We start from the raw sequence: 22,945 nt of genomic DNA on the forward strand, positions 1-22,945 counted from the left end.
TCTACCAGAACTCCTCAACACACTTCCAACAACAACCAACCTCTCTCCAACACAGACAAAAATACTGTGACTGTAAGAGAAAGTGAAAGTAACTTTTCAGTTCCTGGTGTGTAGCATGTTAGTTCCATTACCTCACTTCCTCTGGTGATGTGGCATGTTTTTGCCGATGCATTGTCTTTTTTTAATGCTACACGCCAATGCGTGCATTTTTCATGTCACATGAAGTTGCACCATGACAATGTTCCGACGCGTCACATGGGATGCATCACTTTTGACAGATGCGATGGATTGAAAAAACACACATTGGGATAATCGGCTGATTTTTTGATGCAATGACCGTAATATGTGTAACGTATTATGATGTCATGTGGAAAGCATTTTTACAGTCATGTGGATTGCTGTGTTGCTGTGGATTGTTGTGTTCCACATACTCCACTCTTTCCATGTGTCCATGGGTGAGAGCACATGCTTTACAAGGATCAGACAATGCATAGGCCACATTTCCTATGATTCGTGAACATGACACCTTCAGAGGGTTGCCTTATGGGCCAACTATATTTTGGCAACTGTTAGAAATGGGGTCGCTAGTTGGAATTCGGTTTGCACCCTGTCCAAGTAGGGACCCTCATCTAATCAGACTAAGGGAGATACCCGCTCAGATAACCCCTTCTCACCCCCTTGATAGCTTGGTATGAGCAGTCAGGCTTATCTCAGAAGAAATGTGTAATTTATTAGCTCATAACACACAGTAATAAGTGAAAACACTACAAAAGGACACTACACCACTTTTAGAAAAAAGGCAATATTTATCTGTGTAAAACAAGAGCAAAACAATAAAAATCCAACATACAGTTTAAAGATATGAATTTTGCAAGATTTACTCAAAAATACAGTTCCTTGAAGTCGATTGCTCCACCTCGGGCTATCACGGCGCCGTGATCAACAAAACAAACACTTCAAGCCAGCTGTGGCATCGCGTGCCAGCTACGGTGTCAGGGAGACCCGCAAACAGTACCATTGGAATTGCAGGGTGTCGTGATCCTTGCGGTAAGCTCCAAAGAGTGGCGTGTCTGGTGTCGTTGTGTCAGTTCCAGAGTCGGTGTGGGGGTCATTGGGCCCTTGAAGTCACACGTGTTGCATATCAAACTCCAGGCTGATGAAGTCAGGACTGCTGCCGTGGATGGCATCGGGGCTGTGGTGCGAAGCGGGACAATGCCACGTGCAGTTGCCACAGGTCACGGTGCAGGCAGTGGCTCAGTGATGGTGTCCAGCGGCGTCAGTGAGACTAGGGCTGTGGTGTGAAGCGGGGCGGTGCGACGTACGGTGTCACCAGGTCACAGTGCAAGCAGCGGCGTTGTAGTTGCTGAAGCTCTGTCGGTGGTAGGTTCAAGTCGGCGGTGCGGACCAGGATGGGCTCCATGCGGCTTCCACAGGTCACGGTGCAGGCGGGGAAGTATGTTGATAACATTGGAGTCAATTGTGCTGACGTCGGTGGACCAAGGCTGTGGTGCAGGACAGGATGGTGCTTTGTGCTCCTCACACGCGGTGTCCACAGGCCACAGTGCAGGCAAGGATGTCTGGTGACGACACTGGAGTTGATGGTGCTGGCGTCGGTGGACCAGAGTTGTGGTGCGGGACACTGCTTCGTGTACCTCACAAGCGGTGTCCACAAGCCAAGGTGCAGGCAGTGGCGCCAGTGTCAGCAGGAGCGGCGTCATTGGGGATGCACAGGCTGCGGTGTGAGCAGACAATGCCAGAGTATGGGGCTCACTGGTCGCGGTGGGAACAGCAGCTCGGTGAAGTTGTCCGATGACAGCGTTGGTGAGATTAGGGTCGTAGTGCAAAGCGAGGCAGTGCAGCTCCGTGTGGCATCAGCAGGTCATGTTGCAGGCCAGCGGCATCGGTGATGGCGTTGCAGTGGTTTTTCTCCTTGAACAGCACAAATCACACAGTTCCTAGTGTTACAGGAAGAGGAAACTGAAGTCTTTGATATCCCTGAGACTTCCAACAGGAGGCAAGCTCTACTCCAAGCCCTTGGAGAACTTTCTCAAGCAGGACACACAGCAAAGTTCACCCTTTGCACTATTTTCAGGCAGAAGCAACAACTGCAGGCCATTCCAGCAAAGCAACACAGCAAAGGGACAGTACTCCTCCTCCAGCACTTCAGCTCTTCTCCTGGGCAGAGGTTCCTCTTGATTCCAGAAAGATTCTAAATGTCTGGGGTTTTGGGTCTTCTTCTTATACCCGTTTCTGCCTCTGAAGTTGGCAAACTTCAAAGCAAAGTCTCAAGTGTTTGTGAGGTCCTTCCTTGCCAGGCCAGGCCCCAAACACACACCAGGGGGTTGGAGACTGCATTGTGTGAGGTGTGAACGACCAGTCCTCCTTCCCCTCTAGCTCAGATGGTTCATCAGGATATGAGGCTACACCCTGCCCCCCTTGTGTCACTGTCTAGAAAGGTGCAAAATAGCCCAAATGTCAAACTGACCCAGGCAGACAATCCACAAACAGTCAGAGTCACAGAATGGTTTAACCTAGAAATTGCCTACTTGTTAAAAGTGGCATTTTCAAACAGACAATTTTAAAACCAACTTCACTAAAAGATGTATTTTTAAATTGTGAGACCCTAAACTCTTTATTTGGCTCTGCTCTCAAAGTGATACTATGCTTTAAGGATATTTAAAGGCAGCCCCATGTTAACCTATGAGAGGGATAGGCCTTCCACAGGCAAAACCGAATTTGGCAGTATTTCACTGTTAGGAAATATACAACACACTGTTATATGTCCTACTGTAAACATACACTGCACCCTGCACCTGGGGCTACCTAGGGCCTACCTTAGGGGTGCCTGGCATGTAGTAAAATGGAAGGTTTAGGCCTGGCAAGTGGGTACACTTGCCAAGTCAAATTGGCAGTTTAAAACTGCACACACACATACTGCAGTGGCAGGTCTCAGCCATGTTTACAGGGCTACTAATGTGGGTGGCACAACCAGTGCTGCAGCCCCACTAGTAGCATTTGATTTACAGGACCTGGGCACCTCTAGTGCTCTTTACTAGGGGATTACCAGTAAATCAGATACGTCAATCATGGATGAACCAATCAACACTACAATTTACACAGAGAGCATATGAACTTTAGCTCTGTTTTAGGAGTGGTAAAGTGCCCAGAGTCCTATAGCCAACAAAAACTGATCATAAAAATTAGGAGGAAGGAGGCAAAATGACTGGGGATGACCCTGCAAAAAGTGGCAGGTGCAACAGCATCCTAGTCCATTGCTTAGTTTACCCCCAGGGATGACATGGACTAGCCATGGAATGTGGCCTGTACACCCACATGTGGGACTGCGCTCAATATACAATACAACAATATATTCTGCGTCCCAAACTAAAGACAGCAGGCTGTCACACAAGGCTGGCGGGTTACAGTGTGTGGTGCAAATAAATGTTGTGATACTAAGGGTCTCATTTGCAAGCTGCCAGCGCCACAGGAACTTCACTTTTGGTGAGGCTTCGGTGGCACTGTGCCCTGTATCATATTTCCAAGGTGGTGTTAAGCCACTTTTCATGGCTTGACAGCACCTTGTAAATTTTGAGAACCAGTGTTGCAAAAGAGTGACACTCCGGTGGTGCAAAGGGCTTGTAAAGCTGACCCTTAGCATACACATGTGTATGGATATGTGAATGATGCAATTTGTTCATGTTCCCCCTATCCATGGGCCTCCCATCATGGGACACATGGGCAGTTTGCCACAGGATATGGTTTCTGCACCTAGCACCACATTTGAAATACATCAGACAGCCAAAATGACTCTGCCCTATTATTTTCTAGTGTCTGATAGATAGTGTGATTCAACCTTGCACAGCCATCTACTAGAGACTTAGAGGTAGGGCGACTCCACCTCCCCCTATTATCTACTAGGGACTCATGAGTAGTGCAATTCCACCTTGCCCTATTCTCTACTAGGGACTTAAAGCTAGTGGGATATAACATTGCCCTAGTATCTACTAGGGATCTATAGGTAGTGTGATTCAACCTTGCTGTATTATCTACTATGGACTTACAAGACTCTGTCATTGGCATTTGTGCTTGTGCCAATTTAACCTTATGCCTATTGGTCAGAGTAGTGGCCTAGGCCTGGTTAGCAGAACCAGGGTACAGCCAAGGTCAATCCACACCACTTTCGGTGACTGAGAAATTGTAATATATGGAAACTGGAAGACTTTCACAAACTGTGCAGGTAATTTGGCCACACACTGGTTGTGATGCTATGTGTATTCATACATAGGCACTCTCTTTCTTGTCATCACGCTCTTCTAACATTGTGTGAGTCACTCATGCATGTCCCACACACATGACTAATTTTAGGTACTCAGCAAGGTTGCCGCCATTGATGCTACATGTTGGGCTTGTTCCCCATCTTCTACGTACTTGTCATCCAGCTGTTCCTGCTCCTCAGTGTCATTGGCCATGGGAGATTGTGGAGTGCACATGTGTTTGCCAATATGCAGCACAGTAATATTGGTTATTGTTGGAGAGTAGGGTAAATGGTCCCAAATCCTATCCTGACTCCAGGAGTACTACTGGGGAACTCTAGGATTCCCCTCCACAATGTAGCAGGTCCTGTTTATGCCATAATTTGGACTCTGCTGAGCTTCCATGTAGGTGTATTTGTGAGGAGTAGTCAGCCACAGCTACAGACTCTATACTTTGTCAACTGCACAGTGAGTGGGGTGGTTGTTCTAGTTAATGTTCCAACATACATATATAAGTCACTCTATATCCTGATGTATTCAGACCTATTGCCAACAGTATGGACATGTTATGACATTGACTGGCATACATGCAAGATGATCACTGATTTTTGAGACACTGTGCTACATGTATAGATGTACTGTCCTTTGTGATACAATTACTATTTGTCATGTATGTGAGTGCAAAAGATGTTGAAATTGTGAGTTGTCAGCAGTGTCATGAATCTTTCACCCATTGATTTGACACATATTTCATATTGAGCAACTGTTGTAGTTCCTGAAAACCATTCACAGACCTTGGCATACAGTGTTGCCCTGATGCATCATGTAGTAGTACCTATCTATCGGTTTTCCATTAGGAACAACAGTTTAATGGCAGAAATGACTGTTTTCATTTCAAAATGTTTTTTTGTCAGGCAAGGCAAACATTACACACCACACTTTTCAGAGATCAGTGAATCGTGTCTGGTACTTAGAGGATGACAACAGTGTTCACACTAGATTTACAAGTCTTGCAGTCTACTCATGGTTTCCTGGATGTAGAATATTTAGGAAATGTGACTGTGCCACACACTCTGGACATATATTGTATATGAACATTTATTCATATGTTTGGCAGTCATGCCTAACTTCACATGTAGTCAGCTTAAGAAATGCTGAACAATGTGGGCACATTGCTGTACAACAGCAGCAGTGTTCTGAATGCCCAGATGATTTGGCATGTTATCCTCCTTCTTTTCTGGGGAAGGTTCCTGCATCCATCCCGGGGGACATTTGTTTTGACACAAATATTGTGCAAGATGGCACATCAGGATCATCTTACAGACCATGGGGGGGAATACAACAGTCGCCCACCTGAGACATCCAGGCAGTGAAAGGTGGCTTGTAGCAAGCCAAGGGTCCTCTTTACAATGGTCCCGGTCTGAACATGTGCCTGGTCATAGGCCCTCTCCGTGTCAGTTCGTGGATCGCCAAAAGGTGTCATTACCCATGGCTGGATGCTGTAATCATGGTCAGCTGAAATGTTAGAGATTGTACTTGCTATGGTTTACTGCACTTGCATTCATCCTGCACGTGTGTCATGTATGTTTATTGGCATCCCAACTGAGTGACATGATGTGGCAACTGCCATTTCCCAATCCATGTTTGCATGTCACGGTGTTGTAACATTGTGTACATGTGAGACAGATTTATACTTGATTTCTGCACACATGACATGTATCCTGCAAAATTGTGAGTAGTCATCTGTTGGACAGCTATACAACTTCATGCACCATACTACATCTCTTAGGAGGGGAACTGGTGCACATTACTTGGGTCATCGTGCCAATTTGTGGTCCATAGGACTAGACTTATAGAGAGGTTGCCTCACAAGTACACATTCACACTTGCATCAGGGGTTGTAGGTGCACTTCTTAACTTTCAAGATGGAATTTGTGTCTGCAGGTGCACCTTCTAGCCAAGGCTCCTGTCTCAGTAGCATGGTGAGTGATGGCTGTGTATACCATTACACTTTACACATATGAGATGTGAGTTATTTAACAGTGCATTGGACATTTGTACAGCTACATGTCACCTGGCCATTGGCGTTGGTTTTTCATCTAGCACCTAGTGCCTCATTTATGAAGCCCATGGCACAGGGTGGTGCATCAAGTGCATTGCTGTGCTGCCATGCATCACTAAGAAAGACCAGGTATGCTTCATATCTATAAGATATGGTATCTTTCTTACCTCTTTCCATGCACTAAGGCACACATTGATGCCTGGCAAGAAGGCAGGCATTTTTACACCACAATACAGGGGTGCCTACATTGTGTGGATGATTGTTTCTGTGCAGGAAGGAATACCTTCCTGCAAATAAACCATCACAGGAGGTGTTTGAGGATTAAGCTGCGATGATGCATGAGGACCTGAACATTTATTGAGTGTGTGAGCTTCCGGTTGCAGTGCGTGTGTTCTGTTGCGGCAGACTTTGTCAAAGCATCATCAGGATTGGCTGGAAATGGCCAGCCAGGGTGCTCCGAAGCAGACTGGGAGCCTGTGCAGGCTCTCTCCAGCCAGGAAAGTGTGTTGCTGGGCTGGAGAGAGCCTACTATGCAAGTGTGCTTGACCAGTCCAAGACAGCCGGCCAAACATACATATGCCCTGACGAGGAGTGCTGTGCACTGCCCCTCAGTGCTCATCACAGTCTGTGGCCCAGCCCCTTTTACTAAAAAACGATAATAAACACAGTTTATTATCATTTTTTGGTAAAAGGTTTGCAGCTGCTGCTGCTTGCAGCAGGGGGGGCAGGTGCAACATTCCTCCACCCTAATACAGGAGCTACCCCTGCATATTTTATATGAAGTTTGTTGCATCATTTATAAGCCAAACATTTCCAGGACTCAGCTGGTGCATGGACTTTCAGTCAAGTCAGATCCTTGTCTGGCTCCCCATCTCTATTCACCGCGTGCTTATATTTTGAAATGTGCATGCCCATCTTAGAGAGAAAAAGCCTTTTCTAAATTCCTCCCAGTCTTTTTGTGTCTTTTCTGTTAAATGTCTGTTACTTCTTCAAATGGAATCAAATACCGGCCAGCGAAATAAAAGAACACATACGTTGGTGCGCTCAGCAATGTCTGTAATCCACTATTTGAAACGAAAATACAGTACATGTTTGTCATTCGTGCAATGGGAGTATTTGATCCCGCAATAAGAAAGATAACAAAACTCTACAAAAAAGAAAATGTATTCCAAGATAAAATAAACTAACGAAAGAAATAGAACATGAAATATTATTACACGGCCATTTACAAACATTCTCTGCTACCCTGTAAAAATAACAATATGACAAGGTAATAGAATTTTGCAACATTTCGAAAATCTAAAATCGGGAACACTTTCCAAATAATGATAATCTAACAATCAGCTTATCTGCAAGCTGTAAAATGAGACTAATAAAACAAACTAGATAACATAATGACCCCTTTTACAATTGGCATTGCTACAAGCGAAACCAAAACTAGAGATATATTTTATGACTTCTGAAACAAAAATTCTCAGAGTACTTGAAAAATAAAAAGTAAATTATTCAAAGTTGAAAATATACTTTTTTTTTTAGATTTCCTTATAAGCATTTAGAGAAAAACACAATAGAATACAATCGGTTCAGCCACAAAGGAATCAGTAGTGTGGAGGGGAGAAGAGGGAAAAAGGGAAATGGGGTGGATAGTATTGCAGTACAATATAACCGGATTCAATATCATGGTAAAAAAAAAAAAAAAGAGGGATGCTCCATTCATATTTAGATACAAGTAGTAAGGCAATAACACATGCACTTTTACTGCACACTGTATATAGCAACCTCAAGGTTAAATGGTGCCAGGGCAACGAGTTAGCTAGGTGGTCTAAAGGGTTAATTGGTATGATTGACGTAGGTCACTCATTATTATGTGCAGGGAGGATGGGGAGTGAAGGTCAAGATTATTAGAGAAAACCTCTGTGTCAGATTCTTGTGTATCTGATAGGGTGGAAGTCCTGTGACGCATGTTAGAGAGGGATAGTTCCCAGATATCTTTGGGGCTTGACCGAGCAGGCATCAATTCCCAATAGTATGCCAATTGCTCCTGACAGTACGAGGCATCTTTTAGCCAGCCGGATATAGTGGGAGTGGGGCTCCGGCCCCAGTGCATAGCCACCCTATGTTTAGCCAACAGGATCAGCATAACGATCAATCGGTGTTCACTGGTTGGGACATCCTTAACATACCCTAAAAGGGCTACGAGGGGGTACAAGGCACACAATGGTCAGTGATTTCGTGGATGTTAGTGAAAACGCCCTCCCAGTATGTTGCCATCCCTGGACACTCCCATGCCAGATGCCGGAAAGTGGCCTGCGGCATTGCACATCACAGTCAATCCACGCACTCCACCAGCCCACTCTGAATAACTATACAGAGGTGCTATATAGCTGATGTAGGAATTTGAAATATATAAATCTCAATCTATAGTAGATAGAGAGAGCTGTCTGGTGGTTGCAGCAATAAGACTATTGTGTGTCAGTGAGTGGTGGGTCAGTGTCTAACTGCCCGGTGGCACACGCACCCAGGGTAGTCATTGGAGAGGAGGTCCGCATGTTGGTAAATAGATGGGAGAATAATTGGCGTGTTGAGGGGGTAGGGAACACATATGCAAGGGCCAGCAGCGTTGGCGGAGGAGATAGGAATGTGTCATGTAGAACACTACAGGAAGCTCAAAGTTAGTAATATAGGAGTTTGTCCAGTAGCACTGTTTTTTTTTGTTTGAGACCTCAAAGGGGGGCAGGAATTGATCCCCAAGATAGAGGTCAAAGAATGTTGTGAATTGCCAGATGCAGTCGTGTGCATCAGAACACTGCATCTGATAGAGGAGGTAGCATTGGGCTGTGGTCTAACAGAACGGATGGGGCGTACAAATGATAAAATTTTCCACATTTCTCCAACCTCTCCAAGGCCCACTATACACAGCTCAAGTGGTCATTCTGGATGTTCTGTAAGGTTAAAAAAGGGCTGTAGATAGGGGATATGGTGCTGCCTGATCTACTTCGATGGCCACATGTTGTTGGAAGGGTGCAGGGTAAAGCCAGAAGTGTATATATTGTGCCAGAGCACATAGCGCCTGGAGATGCATGTCCAGGTCACCCAGACCACCCTGAGAGAGCAGGAGCATAAGAATCTCCCATGCAACACAAGACTGTTTCCTTGCCCAGGTAAAGGCAATAAGACTAGAGCACATATGGGGGGTCATTCTGACCCCGGTGGTCTCAGACCGCCGGGGCCAGGGTCGGCGGGAGCACCGCCGACAGACCGGCGGTGCCCCGCAGGGCATTCTGACCGCGGCGCTTTGGCCGCGGTCAGTGCAGGAAAACCGGCGGTCTCCCGCCGGTTTTCCGCTGCCCGTCAGAATCCTCCAAGGCGGCGCAGCATGCTGCGCCACCTTGGGGATTCTGACACCCCCTACCGCCATCCTGTTCCTGGCGGTTCGCCCGCCAGGAACAGGATGGCGGTAGGGGGTGTCGCGGGGCCCCTGGGGGCCCCTGCAGTGCCCATGCCAATGGCATGGGCACTGCAGGGGCCCCCGTAAGAGGGCCCCGCTTGTATTTCACTGTCTGCATAGCAGACAGTGAAATACGCGACGGGTGCAGTAGCACCCATCGCACCTTCCCACTCCGCCGGCTCGATTACGAGCCGGCTTCATGGTGGGAAGGTCGTTTTCCCCTGGGCTGGCGGGCGGCCTTTTGAAGGCCGCCCGCCAGCCCAGGGGAAAACTCAAAATACCCGCCGCGGTCTTCCGACCGCGGTACGGTATTTTGGCGCCCGGCGGGAGTCAGAATGAGTGTTTTAAATGGGCCATTAAAGGAAAAAGCAGGTATTAAAGAGGGATTAAAGCAGGTATTAAAGAGGGATACAAATTTCGGGAGAACAATCATTTTGGTAATAGCTATCCATCCCTAAATTGAGATGGGGATAATGGGCGCCTATGCCTGGTACTGTGGGAGACCGGGAAAGGGCCCAACAGCATTCCATTAAGGTGTACATGGGTGGTGGGTAGAGTATATAGGAGCCTAATCTGGCTAATAAAATGGCGATTCAAGCCCAAATGTTCTAATGGGAAAAACATGTAAGGCAACTCGATAGAGTCAAATGCCTTTTGTGGGCTAGGGCAGAACCACAGCCGCAGAAACCAGTGGTTGTAGGTGGTGAATGACAGCAAAAATGGTGCATAAATTGTAGGACATGGAGCGGCCAGGAATAAACTCAGATTGATCCAGACAAACCATCTTGAGCAGGAGGGGGAGAAGATGGTTGGCCAGAATCTTATCAAATATCTTGTTGCTCACCTTGATCATGAACAGCGACCAGTAGGAGTCACATTCCCTGGCAGGTTCATCCAGTTTTAGGAGTGTGACTGTGACAACCTTCCGAAGTGAGGGGGGCAATACATCTTCCGCTAATGACTCCTTGTACATGGCCAGCATGTGAGGTGCAAGTATTGACACATATTCTTTGTAAAACATAGTAGTCAGACCTTCTAATCCCTGTGTCTTATCACTTGGGAGGCCACAAATGACCTGCTCAATTTCCTCTGTAGTAATGGGAGAATCAAGATAGAAGCGATGAGCGCAGTCCAGCCATATTAGCTGTATGTCATTGTTGGAAATGGCCCTTTTTGCAGGGTCATCCCTAAACCTTTAGCCTCCTTCCTCCTAGATTTTCTGACCTGTTTTTGTTGCCTTTAGGACTCTGGCATTTTACTACCGCTAACCAGTGTTAAAGTGCATATGCTCTCTGTGAATATTGTATTGTTGATTAGGTTATCCATGATTGGCATATTTGATTTACTAGTAAGTCCATGGTAAAGTGCACCAGAGGTGGCCAAGGCTTGTAAATCAAATGCTACTAGTGGGCCTGCAGCACTGATTGTGCTACCCACATGAGTAGCCCTATAAACATGTCTCAGACCTGCCACTGCTACCTAACAGTGAAATACTGCTACTATTGCAAGGCCTATCTCTCTCATAGGTTAACATGGGGTATGTATTTAAATATTATTAAAGTGCAGATTCCCTTTAAGAGCAGATAGAAATATAGAGTTTAGGGTCTCTGAACTCATAATTTAAAAACAAATCTTTTAGTGAAGTTGGTTTTTATATTGTTAGTTTGAAAATGCCACTTTTAGAAAGTAGGCATTTTCTTGCTTAAACCATCCTGTGACTCTGCCTGTCTGTGGATTGCCTGTCTGGGTCAGTTTGACATTTGGGCTGTTTGTGAATCCCCTCTAGACAGTGAGACAAAGGGAGCTAGGGTGTAGCCTGCATAGCCTGATGAGCCATCTGTGCTAGAGTGGCATGAGGAGTAGTCACTTGCACCTGAATGGGCTGTGTCTGCCGTCTCACAATGCAGTCTTCAACTCCCTGGTGTGTGTCTGGGGCCAGGCCTGGGCGAGGCAGGATCTGGTGAACAACAGAGACTTCCTTTTGAACTGAGTCTACTTTGAAGGCAAAAATGGGTATAGGTACTGGATCCAAAACCCCTGAAAATCAGATCAGTTCTGGAACCAAGAGGAACCTCTGTCAAGGGGAGGGCTGAGGAGAAGTGCTGCCCCTGCCTGTGACTGTGCTTTGTTGGGCTATCCTGCAGTTGCTGCTTCTGCCTTTGAAAGGGGAGAGAGACTGGACTTTGTTGTGCATTCCTGCTTGTGAAGAATCTCCAAGGACTTGAACTGAGCTTGCCTCCTGTTTTGAAGTCTCAGGGCCATCAAGGACTTCCTCCGGTGGCACATAGACTCTCTGCTGAGACTCCTGACCTGCCAAGTGGTGCCCTATCCAGGCCCTGGGCCCTTGAAGAACAGAAAAACCACGCACAGAACACCGTGTGGGGAGGAAATTTCCGATGCACCAGCTGCAACACGGCTGATAAATGACACGCCGACGGCTTCGCGGCTAAAATCAACGCTCCACCTGCATCGCAGCTGGGAGATCAACGCATTGCAGCAGGAGAAACTATGCGCAACACCCGCTTGTGGCTGCTGATAATGATGCAAACCCCACACAGGGCAGTTTTCCATCACTGTGCAACAGAATTTTCCACGCACTGTCCGTGGGCGTCAAAGTCAACCCGACTCTGTGCGGATCCGAGGTCCCCCATCTGAAAATCAATGCATCGCTCTTTTGAAAGGGAGGAAACAACACATCGCCAACCCGACCGGGGGAGAAATGACACAAGGCCTCAGTTGTGAGGAAGGAATCACGCATCACTGCCTTTTCCAATGCACGTTCACCCGTACTGCTTTATTTTTTAGCCTAACCAGGTACTTTGTGCAAAATCATCATTTCCATTGTTTTCAATGGAGTAAGACTCTTAGGGCCTGATTACAACTTTGGAGGAGGTGTTAATCCGTCCCAAAAGTGACGGTAAAGTGACGGATTTACTACCAGCCGTATTACGAGTCCATTATATCCTATGGAACTCGTAATACGGCTGGTGGTATATCCGTCACATTTGGGACGGATTAACACCTCCTCCAAAGTTGTAATCAGGCCCTTATTCTTTTGAAAATACATATTTTAACTTGTGTATGTTGGATTGTTGTTGCTTTGGTCTTGTTTGATTTAGATACATATTTCCAATTTTTCTGAATTGGTGTGGTGTCCATTTTGTAGTGTTTTCACTGTACTTCTGTGTGTGTTGGTACAAATACTTTACACATTGCTTCTCAGATAAGCCTGACTGCTTGTGCCAAGCTACCAAGGAGGGAAGTAGGGGTTATCTAAGTGTGTTTCTCACTTACACTAACTAGATTGAGGGTCCTTGCTTGGCAAGGGGTAACCTGACTGGCAAACAAAGACACAATTTCTAACAGTCATCCATGTATGTCTGCATTTCCATGACCAAGGGGGCAGAGATGTTGTTGTAGAGTTTGGTGTAAAAAGTAGTCATGGTATCAAGCAGGGCCTTTGGGGAGGACTGGGAATCCCCCTGATTATCCATTAACTCCACCATTTACGGAGAGGAACGTGGTCCATGCAGAAGACCAGCACTATACTTGCCATGCCGGTCTCCCTGTCCGTACCACTGGGCCGACCCCTCCCGTCTGAGGTAAAGAGTGTCTCAACTGGCTTCCTCCAAAAATTCAATTTGTTTCTCTTTAATGTCCACCAGCAGGGCTGTATCTTTGGTTTGGAAGTACTCCATTTCTAGAGCATGAATATCACGCTCCAGAGGGCACAGCCTGTTCCTTATGGCCTTTAAAATACCAGCTTTCTTGGTGATACACATGCCATGGATAAGGACCTTAAAAGCCTGCAAGAGTGTAGAGGCAGAGTCAACAGATTCCTTATTATGTGTGAAGTAATCTAGTATTTCTGTTCAGATCCTGTCGCAAAATAGTGGATCGCGCAGTGCTCTGGGAGAAAGTCTCCAGGAGAACACACAGGGAGTGACATCAGGAAATGAGGGCTCAAAAAAGACTGGGGCATCATCTGAAAACGTACGGGGCAAATGTATAACCTCAGTAACCCAGGTCATGGCATCACTGAAGGTCAGACAGTAATCTATCCTGGACCAGGTGTTATGTGATGTTGTGATGCATTTGCCCTCCATTCATGTGCTCTGTCCATGTCACCATATGTTGTGTAGGTGGTATCTTGAATGATAGTGTTGAAGGTAGATGCTGCATTGGGGCGCAGGAGTCTAGCAGTTCCGACCTGTCCAGCTGGTCATCTAATGGTATGTTAAAGTTGCTAACCCACAGTATAGTCCTGGGTCCTAGACCCATCATATGCCTCCAAACTTCAGAGAAGAAATCTGAGTCATCAGTATTGGGAACATACAGAGCAACAAATATCACTGGGTGTTTATGTAGAGTTCCAGCTAGTATCACGTTGCAACCATTAGCAGAGCAGAATAATTTTCTTGTTTGCAACAATAAGCCTTTGCATAGAATGATTACAACACCCCTGGCATAATTGGAGTAGAGGGAGGTGTGCTTCTCCCCCACACCCCACGCAACCCAGAGACAGTTAACTGGATGAAGTGAAACTCCTGGAGGTACCATATATCTATATGGTGCCGGGCAAGATAGGCATGTGTCAGTCGGGCTTTTATGCGATCGTTTAACCGGATGTTCCAGGTGAGTAGACACCTAATGGAAGTCACATCGTCAAGACATGGAACATCTGCGGAAATATGATGGGGAACTGAGCTGGGCTTCCTGGAGTGGAGCATGGCTGTGGGGACTAACCGTACTAGAGAACTGGGGGAAAAAAAACAACAAACATTAATAGAAAACATCTGTCCATGACCTCCTACCATCCTCTACAACCGATATTAGGGTTGAGAAAACTGCACCCTCCCTACAATGCAATAACCAAATAACAAAATAAGAGTTCATGTGGAACACATCACTGAAGATGCAGTAAAGGCGGGCGAGCGTCTCTACCATTGGAGACAGGGTAGCTGACTAGGCAATGACACCCCAATGGTTTACAGCAGTCTTCAGTGGGGTAATTTGGGGAAATAGTGGTCCTGAGGTGTCCTATGAAGAAGTGTTGGACTATTAAGAGGCATCCAAGGAGGTAGCCACAGCAATATAGCCACTGGGCCTGACACCTCACCACGCCTGCGGATTCTTGAGATGGCAAGCAGAGGACCACATTGTTAATTTTTGTCGCCAAGGGAATTGTTTGTCTGACTATGAGGGGAATCACCAGGCTATGACTTCTTGGAGATTAAGGCCCAGATTTAAGAGGGCCTAGCGCCATCCTAACGATACATTAGCATAATTATTTTAAGCTAATGTGGTGTTAGATGGCCAAAAACGCAGCACCATATTTACGAACTTTGTCACCCCTTGCACCACATTAAGCCTGCGCCAGGCCTAATGTATGCAAGGGAGGCGTTCCCCAGTTAGGGAGGCTGATAAAATGGCGCAAACAAATCTAAGAGATTTCTTCGTGTCATTTCTATTGTAATTTTTAATGCCTGCTCAGAGCACGCATTAAAAGGAGGCTCCCATTGTTTTCAAGGGGCCTCTGGGTGCTTTGCAGGATTAGCATCAACATTTCTGACTCTAATCCTTCAAAGTGCCACACTAGTTTAAAAAAGTATGATGTTAGTTCCCTAACTACTGCCATGATGCACCATATCTCAAATACAGCGCAATAGGGGGCGCTAAGGGGCACAAGAAAAGTAGTGCTGCACTAGGTGCAGCACCACCTTTCATAAATCTGTCTCTTTGTGTTGATATCTGTCCTTAAAAGAGATGCGTAATTTCACTGGAAAACAGCAAATAGGGTATGTCTGGTGGGCAGACAGACACAAGTTGACAGCAGCTATGAGTGTGGCGCAGGGAGCCATCAGGCATCAGTAGAGTAGGGGTCCCATACAAAGAGAAGCAAGTCTGGCACTAGCGGCTCCCAATAGGGGGGGACAGAACTTTCACTAGCAATATTAGTCAAAGGGGGACATACACTGATCAAAAAGGAGAACTGGGCCCTGAGGGTGGGCCGCCAGCACTTACCACCGACCTTGAGCGCCAGGGTCTGATCTTTAATTTAGCCAGGCAGGTCCTGGGCTCAGTGTGGTCCTCAGCAGCTGTGACCACACCTGAGGTGACCCTGAGGAAAAATACTCATTTTAATGGGCCCTGCTGCATGGGCCCGTCAGCCACCACCTGTCCCACAGCAGCAGGTTGCAGGTCAATCCCAGAGGCTACGACCACCAGATGCAGCCACAGCCAGCCCCTGAGCGACTGCAATCAGGGAGGCTGCACGGTTGTGGCAGTGCCACCCAAAGAACTCCTCCTCCTTGCTGTCGGTTTGGTACAGCCTGATGGGGGCCTGACATCGTCAGTGTCTCACCAAAAGGATTGCAGCGGCCCAGCAGGATGTCAGAGGGCAGGCTGCGCCACTTGTGCAGCACACCCACTCATAGGGCTGCAAGGACCCCCCAAAATTCGAGCAGGGGTAAAGGACTGAATCCAGGGGCAACGATTGTTGGGGAGGAGCTGATTGCCGGATTCATGTAAAATAATGCATCACCCGACAGAGCCTTCTAAGTGAGCAGCCATCTTGCTACTCAGTGTCATTGCCCTCAAAGCTGAAATTATACTTATAAGCGAGAGTGTAACATAAAAGAATGAGAAATAAAATATCATGAATCTCGATACAGGTTAATTACCCGAACAGTGGGGTCATCTATTAAATTCATCATTTCACATGTTATTTGAAACTGTAGGCCAGATTTTAGAGTTGATTGGTGTTCTAGAATGTTCTAATTTATGGAGCAAATGGTAACTCAGAGAGGGATCGACCAGTAGAAATTACTAGAATTTTAAGAGCCGTAAATCCCACCTGTGGGTTCTCCTCAAGATTTTGCATTTCCTTCCAAACTGGAGGATTTTCCATTACCACTTAGGAGTTCAGGAGAAAGCAAAGGGTAACTCCTCAAAATACTTCACTTATTCAAACCAACGCAAAACTGAGATAACTGGTAGTCACAAGTTGTTTATTTGTTAAATAGCAATTTACCCATTGTTGGCAATATTATGGCAGTGTTTTAAGAATTGTTCATGTGTCTGAGATTTTTATGTGTTTTTAATGCTGCTTTCATACAATATCACTTTAGCACAGGATCGCCAGATGGGATGGCAGAGGGGTTATTTTTCCCTACTCTGTTATATGCAGGTCCTTGTGCTTGACCTGCAACATTAACTTATAGTCGTTAAAGCAAACCTGTACTCATGACAAGACCCACTAGGTGGTGTCAGGTTCTTCTTTGCTTGTGTTTTCGCTTCCACTCATGACATTTTAATAGATCTTTGAAACAGGTCATTGTCCTATGAAGGAACACATTTCTGCAAGAAAACAGAGGGAGGACTACAACTGGCCTCAGAGAATGGCAAGCATGTTGGGAGGAATCAGGTAACCATTAAGGGCACATTTGTGGCCATATTAAAGGTATAAAACCTAAGAACACCAGTGATTCGTACATTACCAAAGATTCACAAAAACATTTGAACCCTCCTGGAAGACCAATAGTGTAGGGTTGTGGGTCTGTTTTAGAAACAATAGGACAATGAATCAACTTTTTTTCCAAACCTATCCCTCCTGCAATAGCAAGTTACATTAATGAAAGTATGCATTTTATTAATCAAATTGAAAGCCTGACATCTCCATCTTCAAATGACCTATTGACTACTTTAGATATAGAATAGTTATATACAAATATACCACAATCTGAGGGTATTAATGTGATGCAGAATGTCCTCCATGCAAGAGCTAGCTGACAGCAAGTCTCATAATTTTTCATCATCCCTTTACTCAACTTTATTACAAAAATCTTAATTCATTAAAAAAAAAGAATTAGCCGTAAAAGGTACTTCCATTGGAGTGGTTTTTGCTCTCAATTTTGCAATTCTACATTTTGATAATTGTATTGCTCTCAAGTAAAATAAGGGGACACAATGCCAAAAGAATGCAGCACTCTTAGTCTGAATATTGAATGTATTAAGGCACTTCCCATATATCAAATAAAGAACATACAAATATATGAGACTAAGCATATAACTCAAGTGCAGCAGAACCTGTGTGTAAACAAAGATAAAAGCATAGATCATGTAGTCAAGACTTAAAAAGAAATGTGCAATGCATCAACAGAGCATGCATACATGAGCTAAATAATCAAGTTTATAAAACTTCACCGATTGAGTTAAAGAACTCATCCTCTCCAGCGCGACTGAGGGAGCCCTCAAATCCATCAGACAGGAGACACGATTGGCATCATAAATCAGATCCTGTGCAGTGTATCCACTCCACAAGCGAGCTACTGTCTAAAAGCCAGGTCCCCCTTTCTTTTATATCTTAAAACACCTCAAGGAGAAGGTTCAATAAACCCCCTCCCCTCTGTAATGAAACTAAGCACTGACTGTACTTCAAAAACACCCATAGAAGCTGGCCAGGTTCACAAATTAGGTAATGCAAATCCCAGGGTGCTGTGGGTCTAGGGCCCCCTTTGATGCAACCCCAAAAAACTATTTGTGGACATGTAAAGTGCACTCATGCCCTAGGGGCACATGTGCGCTACATGTCATTTTTAAAAATATATTTTTAATGCATTTGTAAAAATTGCACGTGCTTTACCACCACACTTCAATTTGTGGTAATTACATTTCCTAAATGCCAAATTCGCATTCAGGCAATGGAAGATAAATGTGCACTGGTAATCACCAATAGGTATTCTCTATTTACGATTACCTATTTAGGGAATCACAATTTGCGATTCCCTAAATGGAGTCGCAATTTCAGGGAATCGCTATTTTAACTATTCCTTGAAATCGCACTGCGAATGCCTTTCAAAAATTCTGAAAGGCATTTTTTCATTCACAAACGGTGGAATTTTGTTGCACCGTTTGCGAAAGCAAAAAGCTTTGAGTCATCTGGCCCAAAGCCTTCACTTAGCTGGACTGTTTCCCTTTGTATTTCGAATATGTAAAGCTGAGTGCAGTGGAAACATCACGAGTCTTAGCCGTGTGAAAGCACATGCCGCTTCTGTCATTTTTGTTGGGATATAGGTGTAAGTGACATTACTGCAAGAAAATAACAATCCAACAGGTAATCTAAAGTGCATGATATGACTAGCAGCAGATAATACATTCATGCAGAACCTACCAATATCTACATTTTTGCACATTTTGTCATTTCTTTGCTGGCATAAAACTTGTTCCCACGGGATCTTTTGAGGGTGATCTGTTGTCACTTAAAGTCACATTTACGTGCATTTTCCAATGTTGTTGCCATCACAAGTTAACTTATAAAATGTTATCTGTGGTGACATTGTAAGTAATCACCTGAGTTAGTCTGTTCTTCTTGGCAAAAATGGCAATACTCATATGATGATAGATGAATTTGTAAGTCACTTTCTTCCACCGCCCCATCTGCATTAGTAGCCTTTAATATCTGCATCAAGACAAAAGCATGAGTAGGAATGGCAACTAGGCAGGTGGAAATGACAATGGTGTTGCTTTTCATATTTGTCATGCAAAAGTCTGACATGTTAAGAATAGTTTCTACTGGATGTATCCACACATTTTCAGAGGTGTCGATCTGAGCTGACGGTCGATCACTTCAGGGTTGTGGGATCACGGTCCCTCCCGACCACACTCACACCCGACCGAACACACTTCACGTAGCACCCTCAGAACACAGACACCTTCGAGTATGATCTGTAAAAGAGACACGTATGATTATTCTCGCAAGTGATATTTATCAGCTGGTACATGTTCCCACTTTTCTTGTCCTGGTTTCATGACCAACAGAATATTGTCTTTTTCCATTTGCTATGATTTCTGCTAATTCAATGGGAGAGGTCGGGTATTCCACCCACACCTTGGCACTGAGGTTCTTGTCAGTGGAGCCAAAGAGACTCTTCCCTCGCACAGTAAGAAGGACTGGGGCAGTTAAATGTTTTACTATTCCATTATACACTAAACTAATCACAATCTGAGCAGTTCTGGCTCCAGCCTGTATTATCAAATCAGCATCTCCACTGTTCAGTAATATCAACCTGATTTATCCTTGATAGTCAATAATATCACCTTGATTTTTTCTTGGTAGCCTGCATCAATCACTTCCCCAACACTTGAATGCCCTTAAGCGCCAGCTTGTGGAGCAATCAATCTGAAATGTTCTGAGGGAGATTGTATCCTGAATCCTGTCTCAATGAGTACCATATCTCTTGGTTTCAGTCTGCACAAGTTTAAAGCATGTGAATCAAGACCTGCACCCTCTGGTGTTGCCTGATACAGAGCTAAACCTCCTGTCTTTGTCTCCTAACATAATAGTATTGGTTGCCACATGGGGTTGTAATTGAACGCTGGGATTAACATTCACATCAAAGGAGTCTCTGCATTTATTAAAGGTCTATTTTTCAGTATTTGGAATGCTTCATTTAAATGATCTCTCCGATTTTTCAACAATCCATCTGACAATATCCTCAACTGAGACTTCAACAATACATTCATTCTCCCAGTCAATCCTGCAGCTTGTGGGTAATATGTAACATGATAAATCCACTCTATATTGTGCTGTGAACAATGGTCTTGTACCAACTTACCTTTAAAATGGGATCGGTTATCAGTTTGGATCTGGAGTGGAACTCCATAATACAACCTCAAAAAATCTAATGTCTCAATGGTATTGGACTGGGTAGCACACTTGCATTGGTACACTGTTAAATAGCCAGGACATGTATCTACCACTGTACATGCATACTCAAATCCTTGACTAATTGGCATTGGTCTGAATGAAATCAATCTGCCATATCTACCCTAACAACCTTCCTCTTTCTTGTTGACCCCTGGCTGTCTATGGAACATATCTCTGTTGTGTGTGCTGACAGAAAGGGCATTGGATTATTACAGCTTTTATCAAGTTATCAAGTCTGCATCCCCCTAATCTGTGCCCACCTGTTACTGGCCTTCTATCCTAGGTGTCCACATTTTTGGTGAGCCCACTTAGCCATCCCCACCAAATCAGAATCCTGTGTCATACTTCTGCTTCCAAAATGTTGGCTTTTTCGTCTGCAAAGAAAATAAACCATTGTTCTAGTGAGTCAGTGGGACAGTGGGCATCTACATGATATATAGTGACTGTACTTTGCTTAACATTTCCCAGATTTCCTGCTACAGTTCTTTGCCCCAAACCTCCTTAGAATGTATTTGCCCGTTATGTGCATGCTACGTGGGCAGCCAGGTAGCTAGCCCCTTGGCAGTAGAACAAGAATCAGTATAAATTTGACATTTCCCAGGTAATCCTTGATTTAAGGCTTGATACATGGCATACAATCCTCTGCATATTGACTGCTCTTTCTTTATTCATTAGTGGAAAGCAGCTTTTTTGTCACTAGATTGAACTGTCTCTTGGCCCCCACATACTTAGCTGAACCCTCTGTGAATGATACATGCTTCCTGTCCTTCGGGGACAAGGACTCAAATGGCTCACCCCTCTTCACAGGAGACTTTTTTTTACCTCTGGCACCTCCTGTAACACCACCTCATCCACCATCTGGGCCTGTGTCACCTTTTCATGCAGGACCACAGTTCCTCCTGGTCCCATCCTGGCCCGGTCCTGTATGCACCATTTCCACTTAATGACACTTGCTTCTTGTGCATGGACTATTCTGTGAGTTTTGGATAAACTCATCACTCATTACATTATTGGAATCTCAGGACTCAGAATCACATTGTGCCCTATTTTCATCTGCTCAGTATCCGCTAGAGCCCAATAACACACCAGTAACTGTTTTTCAAAGGGAGTGTACCTCTCTCCAGCATCTGGTAACAAACCTAGGCCACCCTCTTCCTTCCCTGTTTTTGCCACATACTCCAGTTTGCGTATTGCCAATGAACTTTCACATGTAACTCAATGTCTCCCTGCTGTACTGGCCACAAGTCTAAAGCATGTTGTAGGGAGTCAATTGTCAATTCAAATGCACACTGCGCTCCTGCTCTGCCCATTCAAACTCATGTTTCTTCTGAGTCACTTTGTACAAAGGGGCCTAAATCTGACTCAAGTGAGGGATATGCTGCCTCCAGAAACCAAACAATCCAATGAACTGCTGGGTTTCCTGCTGATTACAGGGTGTAGCAATTTCCAGTAGCTTTTATCTCACCTGCAGCAACACATCCCTATGTCCCTGATTCCATTAAATTCCTAGAAACTTCACACCTTGGGAACGTCCTTGTACCTTTTTTCTGGATTTATCATCCACCCCTTCCTTTGCAAATGTTCCACAATTCTGTCCAAATGAGTCTGCACCTCTTCTAGTGTTTCTCCCAGCACCATCACATCATCAATGTAATGAGAAAGCTGCACCCCTGGAATGACAGGTACGTAATCTATGTGTTCTGCTACCATCCAATGAAAGATAGTGGGGCTATGTACCTAGCCCTTAGGAAGGTTTAAAATTTTTAGCAGTCTCCCAGATCACAGGAATGGGAATTTCTCTTGATTCTAAGGGGCTAATGGTATTGTAAAGAAGGCATTGGCAATGTCAATTGTTGCGTACTTGGTTCCTTTATGTCTCTGTATCTTTTCAATCAAAGTAATGGTGTCTGGGACGGCGGCAGTCAAAGGGGGTGTATGTTTACTAATTTCACTGTAATCAACTGTCATTCGGTCATGCAGTTTGCGCACGGGCCCCTTCCTTTGCAAATGTTCCACAATTCTGTCCAAATGAGTCTGCACCTCTTCTAGTGTTTCTCCCAGCACCATCACATCATCAATGTAATGAGAAAGCTGCACCCCTGGAATGACAGGTACGTAATCTATGTGTTCTGCTACCATCCAATGAAAGATAGTGGGGCTATGTACCTAGCCCTTAGGAAGGTTTAAAAATTTTAGCAGTCTCCCAGATCACAGGAATGGGAATTTCTCTTGATTCTAAGGGGCTAATGGTATTGTAAAGAAGGCATTGGCAATGTCAATTGTTGCGTACTTGGTTCCTTTATGTCTCTGTATCTTTTCAATCAAAGTAATGGTGTCTGGGACGGCGGCAGTCAAAGGGGGTGTATGTTTACTAATTTCACTGTAATCAACTGTCATTCGGTCATGCAGTTTGCGCACGGGCCACACAAGATTATTCCATGCTCTGGTGACCAGGGCCACCACCCCTGCTTCTA

This window comes from Pleurodeles waltl, chromosome 2_2 (genome assembly GCF_031143425.1).
Source record: "Pleurodeles waltl isolate 20211129_DDA chromosome 2_2, aPleWal1.hap1.20221129, whole genome shotgun sequence".
In the NCBI taxonomy this organism is placed as follows: Eukaryota; Metazoa; Chordata; class Amphibia; order Caudata; family Salamandridae; genus Pleurodeles; species Pleurodeles waltl.